Consider the following 7,866-nt stretch of genomic DNA (forward strand, 5'->3'; position numbering starts at 1 on the left):
ACTACACTTCAACCTTTTTAACCTGATATTCTTGCATTCTTTACTGTTTGCAAATCCTGCTTTGCACAGCTTACTGAGATGATGAACAACACGTAATGTACAATGCTCAGCAGTGAATAGTGACACATTTCCTTCAGTCTCCCGTGCATCATCACTCACTGTTTCAAACAGAATTGTGGTTTGTCTTTCAGTACTTAATGACTCTTCAGCTGTCTTGCGTTTAGCAGATTGGTTGATCTATACGAGCTGTGGAGGGCATGTTAAGAGGCTGTTTCATGTTACATCATAGAGAACAGTTACCGCCCAACGTGGGGCTCGAACCCACGACCCCGAGATTAAGAGTCTCGTGCTCTACCGACTGAGCCAGCCGGGCTTATATACAACCTTGTTCGTGTGTATGTGTGTGTCTAATCGAGGTTAATAACCACCATCATTAACCCCTAACAACGCTGTATTATCAGCGATAACGTTCAATAACTCACCTGAGGTCACATGATAGATACATAAGGGGATCCGACCATGACCTTATCAACGTCCTGAGACCCCGGTTGATGTGTCAGGTTAGATAAGAGGCATAACATCCTCTCTGTCTCATGTTGTGAGAGTAAGACACTAATGGTTAGGAGGCAGTAAGTGTGTCTGGAGACACTCTCCTCTCTGTCTGATGTTGTGAGAGTAAGACACTAATGGTTAGGAGGCAGCAAAGGTGTCTGGAGACACTCTCCTCTCTGTCTCATGTTGTGAGAGTAAGACACTAATGGTTAGGAGGCAGCAAGTGTGTCTGGAGACACTCTCCTCTTTGTCTGATGTTGTGAGAGTAAGACACTAATGGTTAGGAGGCAGCAAGTGTGTCTGGAGACACTCTCCTCTCACTCTGATGTTGTGAGAGTAAGACACTAATGGTTAGGAGGCAGCAAGTGTGTCTGGAGACACTCTCCTCTCTGTCTGATGTTGTGAGAGTAAGACACTAATGGTTAGGAGGATGCAAGTTTGTCTGGAGACACTCTCCTCTCTGTCTGATGTTGTGAGAGTAAGACACTAATGGTTAGGAGGCAGCAAGTTTGTCTGGAGACACTTTCCTCTCTGTCTGATGTTGTGAGAGTAAGACACTAATGGTTAGGAGGCAGCAAGTTTGTCTGGAGACACTCTCCTCTCTGTCTGATGTTGTGAGAGTAAGACACTAATGGTTAGGAGGCAGCAAGTGTGTCTGGAGACACTTTCCTCTCTGTCTGATGTTGTGAGAGTAAGACACTAATGGTTAGGAGGCAGCAAGTTTGTCTGGAGACACTCTCCTCTCTGTCTGATGTTGTGAGAGTAAGACACTAATGGTTAGGAGGCAGCAAGTGTGTCTGGAGACACTTTCCTCTCTGTCTGATGTTGTGAGAGTAAGACACTAATGGTTAGGAGGCAGCAAGTTTGTCTAGAGAAGGGTAGTAGGTGGTGGGGCTAAACCTGGTGTGTTGATCAAGTAACATATTCAAGATAATGGTTGGTGAATTGACTGGTTAGTGATGGTTTAAGCCCATCAACTACCAGGCTCAATAAACACGTGAACTGCAAGTTACAACTACCATGTCAATAGTCTTTAACTCCTTCAGGTGTTAATGATAATTCTAATTCCACATACACTTTATATAACTGGCCCTAGACCCTTACATGGGTACATCATTGATTATATCATAGAACTGGTCTCCCTCGTACCATAATGATTTAAGACCAGTAGGTTTCCCTCGTACCATAATGATTTAAGACCAGTAGGTTTCCCTCGTACCATAATGATTTAAGACCAGTAGGTTTCCTTCGTACCATAATGATTTAAGACCAGTAGGTTTCCTTCGTACCATAATGATTTAAGACCAGTAGGTTTCCCTCGTACCATAATGATTTAAGACCAGTAGGTTTCCTTCGTACCATAATGATTTAAGACCAGTAGGTTTCCCTCGTACCATAATGATTTAAGACCAGTAGGTTTCCCTCGTACCATAATGATTTAAATGGCCAGAAGATTAACTGGCAGGCCGGGCATGTCAGGGTTGGAATTGAAGTCTACCTGGAGTCACGTGACTCCAGTTTATGTACCATAATGATTTAAATGGCCAGAAGATTAACTGGCAGGCCGGGCATGTCAGGGTTGGAATTGAAGTCTACCTGGAGTCACGTGACTCCAGTTTATATTGTCTTCCGCTGCTTAAAGATAGACGAAAGACCAGCAGCTACACACTTGGTATATGTCTTTGCTCGCTCTTTATATAACAACTTATTTTCACATGTTTACAAGTAAATGTTATATCAAAATAAATTCTCAGTTACGTTATACATGTCCTACTTGATTAACTTTCATACATATCTGCACCCTGGCCTCCAGGAACATTATTGTGTACACGTATTGTTGTTATACAATTATCAATCTATTAACATTTGATCATTCTAATAGCAATCCATTGAGAAAATACTGTTATATTACCTATATTCCCTGATGATCAATGATCGGAGTAACCGGCTGTTTCTGTCTATCATCATTACTCCATTTTCAATATAATACGTTGTATCAGGTACATACAGTCGCCACAATATTACCCACACATGCAAGACGTCACTGCCTATCCAGCCAAGCCGAGTGGGAGAGCTATAACCAGGAGCCCACACCTGGGAAGGTGTCATCTGGTACGTCCGGCTGGCCGGCGGTGGCAAGATTTGGCTGGAGTCAAGAACAAATACCTAACTAAGGCTGTTTACCCAGGCCACCTCCCCTGCCTGCCTGCCCGACCACACTTGGGAAACATAAGCAACAGGTGAAGACACAGACCCTGTACCACCTCACTGGCTACGGCGGCCTTCGTCACTCAGGTAAGAGTCTTCGTGACCGGTGTTGGGAGGAGACCGTCTACTGTTGACCAGCCTTACGTATACAGGAGGTGTGGGGTGGGTGTCGGGTGGTCAACACACAATGTTCTCGGGATCGTCAGAAGGAGGAGGAGGGTTCCTGGTAGTTAGTGGAGAGTTCAACGTGCCGGAGCTCAGTGCTGTCTGTAGTTGGTCGTGTGTAAAGGCTGGATCATCTTCTGTCATGAGAAACAATGTTTGTAAGTTACTGTATACAATTGTTATCCGTTGTTGAATCATCATGAAACCTGGATACATAATCATGTATTCTGAATATGATCAAATTGATTATCTGTTGTGAGAGTCACCAGGTCTGCGCTTGACATGTCTTACGACAACATGTTCTCAGAAACTATTATTTTCTGTACAGTTGTTATTGTTATGTTCACCAAGTCTTCTCTTAGCAGTTATGATTTGTGTCAGATAAGCCAAGTCTTCACCTGACAATTTTGTTGCTGTTGTTGTTGTTCTTCTTCTTCTTGTTCTTCTTCTTCTTGTTCTTCTTCTTCTTCTTCTTCTTCTTCTTGTTCTTCTTCTTCTTGTCTTGTTCTTGTTCTTGTTCTTGTTCTTCTTCTTCTTCTTCTTCTTCTTCTTCTTCTTCTTCTTCTTCTTCTTCTTCTTCTTCTTCTTCTTCTTCTTCTTCTTCTTCTTCTTCTTCTTCTTCTTCTTCTTCTTCTTCTTCTTCTTCTTCTTCTTCTATTACGGGTCCTCGCTTCTACACAGCCGTTCTCTGATCTTGCCTAACAGGTCATGTCTTGTTTACAGATTCGTCAGGTCCTTGCCTGGCTCGGGCCCTTATCATACGGGCTCTGTAACACGTAAGTATGTTTTATTATCTCTGAATTTACAGCTATCAACAAGTAAAGTTCGTTGAACCAGAACCTGTACCGTACGGAAAAGCAAACAAATAACACAATTTGCAAGATGATAACAGTCGATATTAGCCATCAGCAGGTAAGGTCATCAAGCCGCACCATACTTACATTAGACAGTAACATCAGTTGTATAACAGGATGTATATATGTTGTTGGATTTAAGGGCTATCAGCTAAAGGTCATGAAGCCAGAATGTGAACCATAACCACTTACGAGTGGAGTCCGGTAACACCTTTCATAGCATTATGTCTCAAACAGAATACAGTAGTCAGTTTCATATAAGTATTCTGCACTTCAACTGATTAATGCTATGATAAGGATGAAGAGAATTACAAACAATGAATACTCATTGTAAGGATCACATCAAGGATGAATCATTGTAAGGATCACATCAAGGATGAAACATATATAACTAGAAGTGTTGAGGAAACAAAGATGGTGAAATACCTTGACCCACCCGGGATCAGTAGCACCTGTGGCAATGGACACACCTTTGTAATGCTTGATCACTTACAACTGATCAACTTTAATACGAAAGTCTTAGGTATTGACCCTCAGAAGAATGTTTTACAAATATCTACAGAAGACGCATCTGTGTTTGATTGACGCCATATCTAAGAAAAGGGACGTAATAGTATATAGTTTGTTACGAAAATGAAATACTCCTGCCTTAAACTAGTTCTCTTGTGTTGTTTTTTTTAAATCCCCAGAGGAGAATATGTTCTGGTATTTATGAAAATAAAGATTTATGTTTTTATCACTTTTTTAAAGTTCTTATAATCTTTACTGATTCTGGCTGAAAGGCATTGGTTTAAACAACCATTAACGTCCAACACAATACATGGTAATTATAAACAAATAATCTATCAGAACAACACTATGTTTCATTAGATTCCTTAAGTCTTCTGTAACATTTTGAAGTACATAACATATTCACCAGTTTCATCTAGTGCACCACTCTCTTCACCCCAACATTCTTCTGAAAACCTCTACAAATGTTCACCTTTGCCTCCATAAGATAATTTTATTATGCTTAGTCGCTGTCTCCCGCGTTAGCGAGGTAGCGTAAGGAAACAGACCGAGTGGCCGAACCCACCCATATCCGCATGTATATACATAAACGCCCACACAAGCACAAATACATACCTATACATTTCAACGTATACATACAAACACACACACAAACATATACGTATATACCCATGTACATATCCATACCTGCTGCCTTTATCTATTCCCATCGCAACCCCAGCATATATGAAAATGACCCCCCCCCAACCCCAGCATATATGAAAATGACCCCCCCCCCCAACCCCAGCACGCGCGAGATAGCTCTATGAAAAGACAACAAAGTCCACATTCATTCACACTCAGTCTCTAGCTGTCATGTGTAATGCACCAAAACCACAGCTCCCTTTCTACATCCAGGCCCCACAGAGTTTCCATGGTTTACCCCAGACGCTTCACATGCCCTAGTTCAATCCATTGACAGCACGTCGACCACGGTATACCAGATTCTTCCGATTCACTCTATTCCTTGTACACCTTTCACCCCCTGTATGTTCAGGCCCCAATCGCTCAAAATCTTTTTTTCACTCCATCCTTCCATCTCCAATTTGGTCTCCCACTTCTCCTCATTCCCTCCACCTCTGACACATATATCCTCTTTGTCAGTCTTTCCTCATGTGACCAAACCATTTCAAAACAGCTTCTTCTGCTCTCTCAACCACACTCTTTTTATTACCACACATCTCTCTTACCCTTTCATTACTTAATCAATCAAACCTCCTCACACCACATATTGTCCTCAAACATCTCATTTCCTACACATCCACTCTTCTCCGCAAAACGATATCTGTAGCCCATATCTCGCAACCATAGAATATCGTTGGAACCACTATTCCTTCAAACATACCCATTTTTCCTCTTCGAGATAATATTCTTTCCATCCAACACACACATTCTTCAACGCTCCCAGAACCTTCGCTCTCTCCCCCAACCTATGACTCGCTTCCGCTTCCATCGTTCCATCTGCTATGAAGTCCAATCCCAGATATCTACAGCACTTCACTTTCTTCATTTTTCTCAATTCAAACTTACCTCCCAGTTGACTTGTCCCTCAACCCTACTATACCTAATAACCTTGCTCTTATTCACATTTACTCTCAGCTTTCTTCTTTTACACACTTAACCAAACTCAGTCACCAGCTTCTGCATCCGAATCAGCCACCAGCGCCCTATCATCAGCAAACAACAACTGACTCACTTCCTAAGCCCTCTCATCCGCAACAGACTGCATACTTGCCCTTCTGTCCAAAACTCTTGCATTCATCTCCCTAACAACCCAATCCATAAACAAATTAAACTACCATGGAGACATCACACACCCTTGATGCAAACAGACATTCACTAGGAACCAATCAATTTCCTCTCTTCCTTCACGCACACATGCCGTACATCCTTTGTAAAAACTTTTCACTGCATCTAGCATCTTGCCTTCCACAGAGGATCTGTATCCACCCTATCCTATTCCTTCTCCAGATCCATAAAGGCTACATACAAGTCCATCTGTATTTCTAAGTATTTTCACATACATTCTTCAATGCAAGAATAATAGTAATATTGATAATGATAATGATAATAGTAATGACAATAATGATAGTAATGATAATAATGTAATGATAACAGTGATAATAATGATGATAATAATAATAACAATAATAATAATAATAATAATAATGATAATAATAATAAAAATAATAATTACAATAATGATAATGATAATAATAATAATAGCAATGATAATAATAATAATGATAATAATAATAATAATAATAATAATAATAATAATAATAATAATAATAATAATAATAATAATAATAATAATAATAATAATAATAATGATAATAATAATAATGATAATAATAATAGTTATGATAATAATAATGATAATAATGATAATATGATAATAATTATGATAATAATAATAATAATAATAATAATAATAATAATAATAATAATAATAATGATAATAATAGTAATGATAATAATAATAATAATGATAATAATAATAATAATAACAATAATAATAATAATAGTAATAATAATAATAATGATAATATTAATAAAGATGATAATAATAACAACAATAATGATAATAATGATAATAATAATAGAATTGATGATAATAATTATAATGATAATGATAACCATATAATGATAATACTAATAATGATGATAATGATAATAATAGCGATGATATTAATGATAATATCAATATCTATATTTTAAACTATTTATTTATTATACTTAACCACCGTCTCCCGCTTCTCCTTCTTCACTCCACCTCTGACACTTACATCCTTTTTGTCAATCTTTCCTCACTCATTATCTCCATGTGTCCAAACCATTTCAACACACCCTCTTCTGCTGTTGACCCAATTTCGACGTCATTTGAATCACGTAAATTGCTGGACGAAGATGTACTATGGCGGCGGTTACCAGTGTGTGCAGGACCATGATGATCGTACCAAATATTCAGCAATCCAGCTCAAAACTGTTACTACAACGGCGCCTCCAGCCAACAGTCTATAACAGAAAATCAACCTGAGTGTTGCAACGATGAAGACTTCCTCGATGAGGCCCCCAGGAGAGAAAGGACCCTGAAGGTGTTGTTGGCATTCACTGTGCCATAGTCTCCAAGATCACTGCTTCTCTGAACACAACTGACCATACAGAGATGCTGACCTTTGTGACCATCTTTACGATGAGTACAAGAATGCCAGTGCGCATCATCTTTGCCACCTCCACGACAAGTACCACAACTATCTCATCCAAGAATATTCTATGGACTTTCTGTGTGACCTGCACAGCGTAGTCAACCCTTCTAATAATGGGAACCATTACCTCCACCACCACCATTCTCACGAGGATGATGACCACTAAGAGGAACATAGTCACCTGGAATATGAGTTCCCGCACGATATTCCTCACAACTCTCCGCACAAGACCTACGAGCCATCTTATTGTGCTCACTACCACTGGGTCCATCAGGCTCAAGAACTCCTGTTCGAGAACAAAGCAGGTGACTACAATGACCCAGATGGTG

General features: G+C 39.7%; 1 non-coding gene across 1 annotated transcript; it reads right to left on the minus strand.

Annotated features, from left to right (window-relative positions):
* Nucleotides 1-300: 300 nt before the first annotated feature.
* On the minus strand, nt 301-373 carry TRNAK-CUU (transfer RNA lysine (anticodon CUU)). Its single transcript has one exon. It is a non-coding gene; the product is annotated as a tRNA-Lys (tRNA).
* Between the last annotated feature and the right edge of the window lie 7,493 nt (nt 374-7,866).

This window comes from Panulirus ornatus, chromosome 58, assembly GCF_036320965.1.
Source record: "Panulirus ornatus isolate Po-2019 chromosome 58, ASM3632096v1, whole genome shotgun sequence".
Taxonomy (NCBI): domain Eukaryota; kingdom Metazoa; phylum Arthropoda; class Malacostraca; order Decapoda; family Palinuridae; genus Panulirus; species Panulirus ornatus.